Here is a 12,700-nt window from a genome sequence, read left to right as displayed (position 1 = left end):
GTCGCCACAGAGCAGCGCCCGGAAGCCGTTACTTGCCCAAAATATTTATTTCAAAATATAGGGGTTTACACAATACAAAATGCAGACAACAATCGATCCTGAAGCGAGGCAACCCGAGGCCAGCCAGAGATGATGTCAACTCTCCCTGCCTCCCTCATTGCATGAAACCACGACATATGTATATCTCCACCTCCTAATGGGAGTCAGGTGTCCTGCATCTCTGCCATTGAATAAGACGCTGGTTTGGGCTCTGCAAAGAATGCAAAAAAGTAAGTGGATTGAAAGTGAAAAAAGTGAAAGTGACTTGACATTCAGCCAAGTATGGTGACCCATACTCAGAATTTGTGCTCTGCATTTAACCCATCCAGAGTGCACACACACAGAGCAGTGAACACACACACACAGTGAACACACACCCCCAGTGGGCAGCCATTTATGCTGCGGCGCCCGGGGAGCAGTTGGGGGTTCGGTGCCTTGCTCAAGGGCACCAAAGTCGTGGTATTGAAGGTGGAGAGAGAACTGTACATGCACTCCCCCCACCCACAATTCCTGCCGGCCCGGGACTCGAACTCACAACCTTTCAATTGCCAGTCCAACTCTCTAACCATTAGGCAGTGTTGGGGAGTAACTAGTTACATGTAACGGCGTTACGTAATTTAATTACAAAATTATAGTAACTGTAATTAGTTACAGTTACTAAGAAAAAATGAGTAATTAAATTACAGTTACTTATGAAATTTTTTACGATTACAAAGGGGATTACATTTGAATATTTACACACATCCACATACAGATTTAACTGATTTCTTTCCCAAATTGCACTGACTATTCTGAGACATGCCGCCCTGATAATTCCCGGGATGCGGAAACAGTCTGGTTCGTAGAGTCATAAAAACGGAATGCCTAACGCGGACGGAATATGCCACATTTTGGATGACTAAATCAAAAGTAGGTCAGTACACTTGAATCAAAACATGACATGGACTAGTGTCTGTGAATATAAAGCCCCAGAAATGCAATATATGACTTGCACATTCTGCGTGTCTGTGGAAATCAGGCGCGGACTGGACACCGGGAGAACCGGGACAATTTCGGGGGCCTGGCAGCCAATTTTGCCCTCTATTTAATATCATTATTGTATAATTGCCTGCCGAATGTACTAAAGCGACCATTTGCGAAGCCGCCATTTGATAATTAAATCTCTAATAAATCATGAATTGTTAGTCATGACTCGCGCGCTCTCCGCGCCTCCGCCAAACGGTTTGGATCAGACTCAGAGTAATCAATGCGAGAGAGAGAGAGAGAGAGAGAGAGAGAGAGAGAGAGAGAGAGAGAGAGAGAGAGAGAGAGAGAGTGGACTGCTGGAGCAGAGAAGCAGAACTCCTGTTCGGGGTTTCAGGTCAGTTTCATCTGTAAAGATGCTTTTTTGTCTTTGTTTTTTTATTTATTTAATCAAGCAGCAGCACGTTGCTCATCAGTCATCACTCAAAATACTATATAAAGGACATCATTATTATCTGTTGTAATGTTACAGTAGGAATTTATCTGAAAAAAAAATCCGATTTTTTTTATAGGTTTAGGGGGAGCTACGACAGACAACAACACAACCCTTACGAAAATTAACATTTTAATATTTAACTATAAATCCAGAGAAAATGGTTACTATTGTTTAACTGTGATAACCAAAAATGTAAAATTATTTTACAAATGTATTTATTTAAAAGTAAATACAAATCCATTTGCAAAAAAAAACAACACAAAACATGGTTATTTTACTTTTATATAGGCTAATAAAAGCATGGCAATTTTTTGTAAGGGAAAAACATGACTCGTGTACAGTATTAGGATTTTTCTATAAAGATATTGTATTGTAGACTATTGTATTGTAAAGTATAGTTTTGTTCAATCTTGAGTATTAAAGTCATGAGAGAGATGGATAACAGGGCAAAATAAAGAGACTGAAGAGAAAAATGGAAGTGAAGGTGCAGTTCAGGAGAGAACTTTTAATTATTTAGCATGTCCCCAAATTAAAGATTTAAACCTTTTTTATGTCAGGTCCATACAAAAAATAGTTTTGTCCATGAATTTGTTTGTATGAGTTTGAATTTTCCAGTCTGAATTTTTTTCCCAGTCCGCCCCTCCTGTAAATTAATGGCAAAGACATGGTTTCATTTACTACACATAGGCCTACTGAAGCTCGCAGTGTTTTCAACCTCTGCCGCCTCAATATAGGAGTACACGAGCACATAAACATAATTTCTAGAACTGCTCTGTGTCACTTCATGTGCATTTTACTTATTTTAGGAAAACTATCATCATATACAGAGACAGCAGTTTAAAAAAAACACCAATGTTTCAGGAGTTATTACACAGAATATGTCACATGCTTATTAGATAACTGTATTTAAGTTGATGTATATGCTTTTATTTATTATTCTTTAAATTTCACAAATTTAGAAAAGTAATCAAAAAGTACTCAAAAGTAATTAGTTACATTACTTTAATAAAGTAATTGAAAAAGTTACACTACTATTACATTTTAAACAGGGTAACTTGTAATCTGTAACCTATTACATTTCCAAAGTAACCTTCCCAACACTGCCATTAGGCCACGACTTCCCATGTCTGAGCATACCACAACTGGAAAAGTACCACTCTTTAGATAAACTTTGTTAGCGTCAACCTGGATGTGAAAAAGCTGTCCAATGTGTGGAGCAACCAGCATAGGGCCAGTGCTAAGCAACAATTTTACATTATCAAAAGCCTGTTCACACTGCAAGGACTACTTAAATTTAACGTTTTTCTTCAATAAATCAGTCAGAGGAGTTTGAGAAATTTACTGACATATTTTGCTGAACCGACCGAATCTACACAATCTTCCATTTGGGGCAATGGAAACGAATCTGGTTTTGTCACATTATTCACCTTTCTGTAATCTGTACAGAAACGGTACAATCCATCTGACTTCCCCACCAGTTAACAAGGTGATGCCCAGCTTGAATATGAAGGTTTGGCGATGTTATTTTCAACCATATACTGAATTTCAGACTCAAGATGCCGTTGTTTATCCAAAGAGACACGATAAAAACGCTGGCGTATTGGTTTCGCATCACCAACATCAGTGGTGTAGTCCAGGGTATACGCTGGTATACGGCGTATACCTACTTATTTTTTAGTCAGCATTGCGTATACCCACTTCTAAATCCCCCCTGATGCGCACCAGTCAGTAATATCTGTGAGCCAGATTGCCCATTTTTTCCTCAAGGATGGTGAAGCCATGACCCACCCTCCTCTGCCTCTAATTGGCTGGTACTCGCTGCTTTCACTGATGAGATTGGTTAACTTTAGGCATGAGGACTGATGAGCCAATCAGAGGCAGAGTAGGGCGGGTCATGCAGAGGAAAATATCGCTACTACCTCAGGTGCCAGTGAAAAAAAAAAAAAAAAAAAAACTCAGGTGCCGGTGCCACTTGACTACGATAACGGGTCAGCAGCAGACCAAACAACAGATGAAGAAACAACACAAGCGGCGGTGTGCCACCCCAGTTGATGGAAGACAAAATTCTGAGGTAAGTTTTAAGGAGGTTTCCAAAAATTATCATTATTTTAACTACTGGCAAATTGCCAGTGGCAATATGACTGTACATTTATACCAATAGTTGCCACCAATAGTTGCGAGGAGTCAGCTAACGTTATGAAGCTAGCTATGTAGATTGGGATAATGTGGGGAAACCGGGGCATTGTTGGTTTTCAGAAAGTGTTTAATCAACCCAGTTCATAAGAATTTCATACCAGACTGATGAAACTGATTATCTCAATGTCTATGAAGCTTGTTTATTATTGTAAAGGTCTAAATTATAACGTTAGCCAAGTTACTTAGCCCTAAATTATAACATTAGCCAAGTTACTTAGCCCTAACTAACCTATATGATCTAGTTTAATTTTTTAGTAGCTAGGCTGGTAGTTGATTTTTAAGTAAGTTAAAACACAAGAATGGGGACATGTAGTTTAAGATTCAGCCTAAAACAATATTGAGGACTAATCAGGCTGTCTTATTTTGTATAGGGACAGATAACAATGACAAGGAAGGGAGATATTGCTGACTTTTTTGTAAAGAGGTACAAATAAGGCCCAGATCAGGCCCAGGCAGACCCCACCCCTGAAACCAGCAGCCCTTGCAGCTCTCAACCGGGAGCTAGCCAGGCAAGTCAGTGTGAGCATAGACAAGGACCCAGTCTACAACCACCAGGTCAGAACATACAGGCAGTAAATTGCATCTCCAGTTTATTGAAAAGTGAAGCCTCACACTCTTCTGTGCGTTCTAGACAGTGCAGTGTGAAAGCTCCTGCAGAAAGCAAATTTGTCTGGAATATACTGTAGTATGAGCAAAGGTCAGAAACCCAGTGCTGGGTTGAGAGAGTATATCACTGTTGATGTGTTGTTAATGCATATATTTTTGTTAATTGTTAACTAAATATTGTTGTAACATATTATTTTGTTGAATGATTTACCGTAAATGAACATGTTAAAAACAAAGCATTAATTCAAAAAATGATGATATTCAATATTTGTAGCGATATTTATATATATCTAACGAAGTATTCTATATAAATAGTGTTCAGCTATTGAAAACCAAATAATTTCAATTTTATGACAGTGCACTTTTAAGTTTAGCTGATTGGTTTTGATGTTTGGAAGAGAATGATTTGTGTGTTTTATTTAAGATGAAATATGAACAAGGATGCATTGTCAACATCAGATTTGAAGTATTTTATTTAAATAAATGTGCAAAAAATAATCGAAACACCATGTTTGCCTCATGGTAAATACATTTTACATTCATCCAGGCTGCTTGTGTGACCAGTAGTAACTACAAACTGCTCCTAATCAAGTCATGATCATTTTATAATAGTGAGCAAGTAGAAATGACAGATTTTTGGGTAAACTAAATCATAGTCTTACATGTCACTGTTTCTAAAACAGGGCTTTTTTCTGGACTACTTAAAAAAAAAAAAAAAACCTGAAAACTGAGAGTATACCCACTTCTCCAGGGACCACTACACCACTGACCAACATCTATATCGTGCTCTATCAAATGAGTGCGTGAAGGTGAATCTGAAAACAATTTGGGAAACTCGGAAATCAAAGACAACAACTCATCTATCTGGTGTAGGGACAAATGCTGCACAAAACCCTCCTAGTTATTAAGCATCTCAGAATTTTTAAGCCAGGGCTGCAGCATACAATCCTGAGGTACTTTAACATCCTCAACAACTTCCACAGACGAACCGCTACATGAGCCTTCTCTTCTCTGACACCAATGAACGAGAATAAAAGGGTTTTAACAAGTTAACATGGCACAACTGTGCGTCTTTTTCGCTCAGGTGTCAAGATCAAGTAATTTTGGTCACCAACTCGACGTACTACTGTATATGGACCTGAAAACTTGGCACAGAAAGGAGAAGCAGGAAGAGGCAACAAGGCCAACACCTGATCCCCTGGACAAAACACACGAGTCTCTGTGTGTCGATCAAACAACCGCTTCATCTTCTTTTGTTTGTTTAACAAGTTGTCTTTAGCCATTTGACCAGCTAAGAGTAAACGTCGTCTAAAGCCATCAACATATTGTAACAAACTCTGAGGTGGGTCAGGCCCTTTTTTCAGTGCATCATGAAGAACAGCCAATGGTCCACGCACTTTATGACCAAAGACCAATGCATTTGGACTAAAACCTAGACTATCCTGAACCACCTCCCATGCTGCTAACAACAACCAGGGCAAACCATCCTCCCAATCACGCTTCAATTCCACACAATAGGCCCGAAGCAAAGACTTCAATGTCTGGTGGAAGCGTTCCAGAGCCCCCTGGATCTGTGGATGGTAAGAACTAGAATGATTGCACTTCACACCAAGCTGCCACAAAACTTCCTGAAACATATGAGAAGTAAAATTTGATCCTTGGTCGCTTTGAACAACTCTAGGAATCCCAAACACAAAAATAAACTGTGTCAATGCTTTAACAATTGAACGAGTAGTTATTGAGCGAAGAGGATAGGCAGCGGAGTATCTAGTACTCAGGCACATTACTGTAAGCAAATAAGCATTACCTGATTTGGAAGAGGGTAATGGACCCACACAGTCTATAATCAGATGCTGAAATGGTGGTTCAATCGCTGGTATTGGATACAGCGGTGCTGGTTTTAGACCCTGGTTCGGCTTACCTGTAAGCTGTGTTGGGGCAAAATTAAATCAACTCTCATCAGCATAAGAGACAGACTCACTCTCAGGTTATAATTAAAACAGTAACCTGACCAGTGACTAAGTCCGACTCAAGTACAATTGCGTGTAATGGAACAGGCAGAACTTGTAACCCAATTCCTTTTATTACAGACCGTTCTCATCCCAAGGCGTCATGTACTGACCCTTTGACATTTCGTCAACATCCTACGCACATGGCACCCTCTAGCGAACTACGCTCTGTTATGAAAACAGCCACATTTTCAGGTAAAGTGTTTTTAAACTGTTCCAACAATAACAATTCATTGAGTGAATCAAAATCATCTGCCTGTGAAACAGAGAACCAACGATCAAACTGAATCCTTAACTCCCTTGCAAACTCTGTGAAAGACTGCTGCGTACCTTTTCGTAAAGTCCAAAACCATTGCCTGTAAGTTTCCAGAACTAACTCATATGACTTTAGTCGTGAACACTAAGCGTCGAGTAGGATTTGAGCTTTACCACAAAACACACACTGTAAAAGTAGCGTTCTCTTACAATCTTCCCATCCCATAAGATCAGCCAACCGTTCAAACAGAGTAAAGAAAGTATCTAAATCATCCTCATCAAATTTTGGCATGAGGTTAAGACAACGAGAAACATCAAAAGCTTTTGGAGCTGGACTAACTATTGAGGCCTGCAAATTCCCTGAGTGACATCCCAACTTACCTTCTCTAATCAGAGCAAACCTTTGAGATTCGATATCCAACTTACGCAACTCAACTTCTTGACTTATTCTACTCTTTTCCATTTCCAAGAGCAACAATTCCTTCTGATCTTCAAACGACAGAGATAAGTGTACAAACAGGAACACCCTTTTCTCCTTGATCTCCAGTAACCCCTGGTTCAGATACAACAAGAATACCCAAATCAATAAGAGCAGTTTTAACAGCAAATACCACTCTCAAATACCATTTTCAACCTCTAGTTGAAAATACCATTATCAACCTCTAGAACATCAAGTTCAACATCAACTCTTTTCAAACTTCTCACATTTAGTGACTTTCCCCACTATCTACACACAACACTACCTCGACCCTAAGCTTCGTGCTTCCACCAAGAGCTAAGTGACTAAGCACTCTAATACCGTCAGTACAGACTACTCTCGGATAAACCAAAAAAATTGGGTTCTTCGGACACACCTGTTATGTATGATTAGTTTCGCTGGATTGAGTTATCTGAGATAATTGCGCGTTCATGTGTTGGCTTAAAAGGGGATATGTATTGATACTCGAAACCATGATCAGCAGTGCAGCGATTGGCTGGTGGCAAGACGGCAATGTAATGACGTCATATAATTTAAAATGACACCCGACGTAAAACTTGACAAATTTCTGGACTTTTATAAGGAAACAGCCAAGCAAACAAAACTACATAAATGTTATAATAGATACATAAAACAGATAATAGATACATGTTTTTATTTTATTAGAATTTTTCTCATGATTCCCAATTATTTAGATTCGCAATTTATAATAGTTGTGCAGTCTTTACATTTTTATTTCAATGTAGAAATTATCTATTCATTTCATTTTATATTTGGACAGATTTGTTACGTGACAGCATTAATGAAAGTTTCTTAAGGGTCAATATCAAGTTATCTGCATCTCCTGCGCTCCATCAAGCCACTCTTATAATAGCAATCATCACTCAAAATAATGCACAACTCTATTATCTGTATAGCATGTGTGTAAGACTCTAATACAATTATGAAGTAATAATTTTATGACAAATAAATATTTCAGTGAGTAAAACTGGTTGTGTCTATAGTAGGCTGTTATGGACTACACAGCATTTTATATTATTTTTAAATAATTTTTTTAATGATTATTATTTTAAATGATTGTCCCTGGATCAGTACGATACTCTTGTAATAAAGTAGCGGTGGTAGCGGACATATTTTGAGTATCAGTTCTGGTTGAAAAGAAGCGATCTAATCCAGTTTACATTAATTAAGCCTGCTCCCGAGCGGGTTTAAGTTTACGGACCTGTTGCTATGGCAGCAGCTCCGGGATGAGCTTCGAAGAACTAAATGATCCAAGATTACGCCAAATCGTCAACATTCAAATCCAGCTAACTGAGTTAGCGATGTACGATTGACAGGATTGACAACCACTTTCAAATGCGGGAGTGAGTCCTGTTAATTATTCTTCCATGACTCACTCCAAAAATTGCAATGGATGGCAGCGTGGTAACCATAGCAACATTGTTGCGTCTTGGACAGAATGGAGGCTCGCAGATTAGCTAGTTTTGTGTTAGCTGCTGTTGACAAAAATTAAAGTGAAAAGACATGAAAAGACATATGAAAATCCTGTAAGCGTTATTAAATCGCCGTTGTAATCTAGTTTTGTTCTTTAAACTGTTGTTATTGAATAGCCTACACTCTCTTGAACGCAACTACTCGGTCCACAATACACCTCTCTCCACCATCCTATTAGATTTGAGGTAAACACTTGACACCTGACAATACATACATATTGTTCTTAGTCATATCGTTTTGACAGAGCACAAAGTTTCATAACTTTATAAATTTATATTTACCGCTGTGTGGCGTTGATGTAACCTAGCATACGTATGCCTGAATTGTTTGCTTTTGTCTTAATTTTCCTATATAGGCCTCTTATACTTCCTAATTATACATGTTTCATGGCAATTATTGTTTATTAAAACTGACATTTACAAAAAGAGGCAGCATAGTGTTTTGTGTCATACATTTAAATACAGTGAAGATGATCAGTGTATCAGATGTACAGTGTAATTGAAAGGAACGCTCACTATGAAGTGGCAGAATTTTTGGGATTGCTCAAAGAAGCATTGAACAAAAATAAGTTTGTTGCAGGATAGCTAATATAATTTATGCATAAAGAGATAAACTCAGTATATACACAGCTTGAGGTTGTCGATTGTGAACACAAAATAATGCTATATTTGGAACGGCACACTAGCATACAGCTGTTAGAGAGGTGCCTTCGAAAGAGCTGTTAAAATAATAAGAGTAGCATGATATCATGTAGCTTAACTTTAACTCTATCCACTTTCTTTGATAAAAACTTAATGTTTATGTGTACATGATCTGGCTGTTAGCTGTCATGTTAGTGTGATGTCATAAACTCAGCAGCGATGGCATCAAAGTTGACTTCCACATGAGTTGTAGGCCTACATCTGATGTTAAGTGGTGTTATGTCACTTTTTTCTTAGTATAGGTTGGAAACAGTGACTTCCTGAGTTGAATTGAAAAAAGAAAGCCTACTTATCTGTGTTTGAACTTTCTTGTTTACTTGTTTCAGTATAATGCTTGCAGGCATCAATGACTGTTTCTTCAGGGCTTTCTGTTTTTGACTGGATGTGCTGCTATTATCTTCTTCAGCTCTCAACGGAGGCGGTCACATTTCTTTCCTCTCCTCCCTGACTTCCCTGCTTCACCTGTGTCTCTTGTCTCGTCTACTTTGTGAGACTCTCTCTGCACTGCTCTCCTAAAATGGAATATGGATTTGATTAATTGGTCTCTCAATGCAATTAAAACCATCTTCTCGACGAGAAGCTCGGGTTTGGAGGAACCTGACTGCCCTGCCGGAACATTCGCAGCTGGCTACACGATGGACATGTGGGCGAATTGGCGGGTCGTGTGTCTGGCAGCTCTTTCCGTGGAGGACATTGAAGACATCTACTGTACCTATTCGGGACCAAGATAACAGGTCTTCTGCTGATTGGATTAGGCTTTGCCCTGGGTTATCAAAAAATTAAGAAGACGGGAACAGCTGTCCAAAACCAAGGCTGCCCGTCATGATTGAAGTAGTGGGCAGAGCAGTCAGCATTGAGACTGAGACTTTTAACGGCAATATGGATAGCATAACGAAGAAGCTCACGGCTTTAGAAAGGAAATTAGAGAATTTGGAGACCAAAATGGACAATGAACAATCATAGTGACCGTGAAATGGAATGCGGCTACTAGACCAAACAACTGGTATCTTATCTTCTTTCGGCTTTCTCTACCAGCATCGGCCTTGGGCTGGATAACAAATTTTCTCCCGGGCGAGAAGTGCAACCAGACCTTTCTCGTGTTTCTCGACCCCGCCCACAGACACCTGCTGATTGTTGACTCTGTCTAGGACCTAAACAAAGCTGTCTCCATGGCAACTTGCTGTGACGCTATAATCTGCGGACTGAGGCAGCTAGAGAGAATCGCAACTCTTCAGGCCTACAAATACACAAACTGTTACACATATACAGATATGCATTCACCACCCCATCCCTTGCCTTCGCAGCGTTGTCCCACCAGTCTGGCAAGCGGGTCTGTGACCAGCGCTTTAATAGCTGCAGGACCGGATGGCTGTTTGCCTGCGCTGGATTACCCCGACCCCCACAATTTCCGTCCCCAGTTGCAAAGTCATGTGTTTATGGTGTATTGATTATGTGCTTTTGTGCTGAGGTGTTTTTCCTGTTCCCATACTGTGCTCCCAAAAGGAGCATAGTCTGGGTGTTGTTTTTTTTTCTCCTCACTTCCCTATTTCTTCATCAATTCCCTGTCTTCCTGTCCTGTCTAATCCCTTGTCACATTGTATGTATGTATGGACAGGTTGATGGCTAAGTTCGCTGGTACTATTATGATGTTTTATGCTTTCACTTTCTGGATGATGAATCAGATGAAAAGTCCCTCAGAAGCACAAGACCCACGCCATATAAACATTCAACAAACCAGAATATCACAGAAAAGTGTACTTTTGACCAGTAACAGCAACCAACTATGGCTACGTTCACACTGCAGGCTGAAACGACCCAGTTCCGATTTTTTTTCCCCTATGCGACCTGTATCTGATCTTTTCATGACAGTCTGAACGACACAGATCCGATCTTTTCAAATGTGACCCAGGCCACTTGTGTATGTGTTCCTGAATCCGATACGTATCCGATCTTTTAAAATGCGACCTCCGTCTGAACGGCCAGACCACATGTATCCGACCCGCACGTCATTGATACGCTACAAACGTCATACGTCTGCGTTGAAGTAGGCGGGAACGAGAAGATAAACTGATGAATTCTGTATTAGTGAAGCCACTCACATCAGTATCCCACCACTCCTGGCTGCGACCCTGCACCCACACGTTTCTCTGTACCGACGTTGCTAACACTGCTCCACAAAACGCCATGGCCAAAAACCTTGTTCTCCTCCTTTTTTAATTTTCTTCTTAAAACGAGAAGATTGTAATTGTGCTGGCTCCGTTGGGAAAATAACTTTAATATTGCAAAAAGAGCTCCGCTGTTGACTACACTGTTGTTGACATCCATGTTTAACGTTAGCTACTTCCGCAAACAACGAGTGACGTCGTTGAGCGTTGAGTACTCTTCTGCACATGCGGGTCACTTCTGGGTCATTTCACGTTCACACAGGAGATCACAAAAAATCGCATTTAATTGGAAATGTGAACGGCCTTGCAAAAAAAATCCAATTTTTTCAAAAAAATCGGAATTGAGCATTAAGCCTTGCAGTGTGCTAAATAGGTACTAATACCAACCAGTACACCATGCCAGCCACATTTGTACACATTATAGGCCTATTTATTTATCAAATTAAGTCTTTTTTTACCCCAATAAAATAAAAAAGCTAATGGTTTACATTTTTAGCAGCATTGTTATGGTACTGAATAAATAAATAAATAAATAAAAGATTAGCATCATTGCTACGTTTAGTTAGTTTTACCTCAAAACTGATTAAAACAGCAGTAATTATTAACCATCAATCATAAACTGTAAATCATACATTACATTATTCATAAAATGACTCTCAGACATTGACAGAAAAACAGGATATGAACTTTATTTAAAAAAATAACATACAAAAAAAAGCTTCCAAGAATAGTTTTTAGAAGGTACTACAGTAGAGTTGGAAATAACTAGTGAAAATAGCAATGCTTAACTGCAGGATCACTAGCCTATATATAGAAGGTCATAATATGCATGTATATGCACACAAATATATATTTTTATATTCTACAGTAAGTTCTCTGTATGATTTTAGACCTTTATGTCAAAAAACGGCATTGATAGCTTTAAAACATGTTTTGTGTAGAGCAGAAATGAAATGATTTTGTGTGAGCAGGAATGGAAAAAGCACTTCAACCGCATGCTATTAATAAAGATGCACTTTCCACAACTCAGAGACACACTTACAAACAGACCACAAGACACATTCTCATGAACAAGCAGTCTGTGACTGTCACAGATCAAAACACATTTGTACAGAGATGTAAATAAATTTGACCATAGCAAAGTCTTCACTTCTTTTGATGTCACTGCATTTTTTTATATTTTCATTTTCATTTTCCGAGTTTTCACACATTTAAGGGTAAAATATAAAATTGCTCCATTTGATTTAGAATTTTATTGCAAGGCAAGTGCTTTTGAAGTTTTTAAGAGACCATTTCAT

The sequence above is a fragment of the Carassius carassius genome, chromosome 48 (genome assembly GCF_963082965.1).
Source record: "Carassius carassius chromosome 48, fCarCar2.1, whole genome shotgun sequence".
In the NCBI taxonomy this organism is placed as follows: domain Eukaryota; kingdom Metazoa; phylum Chordata; class Actinopteri; order Cypriniformes; family Cyprinidae; genus Carassius; species Carassius carassius.
The sequence above is the reverse complement of the archived record's forward strand: the minus strand, read 5'-3'. Positions refer to the sequence as shown.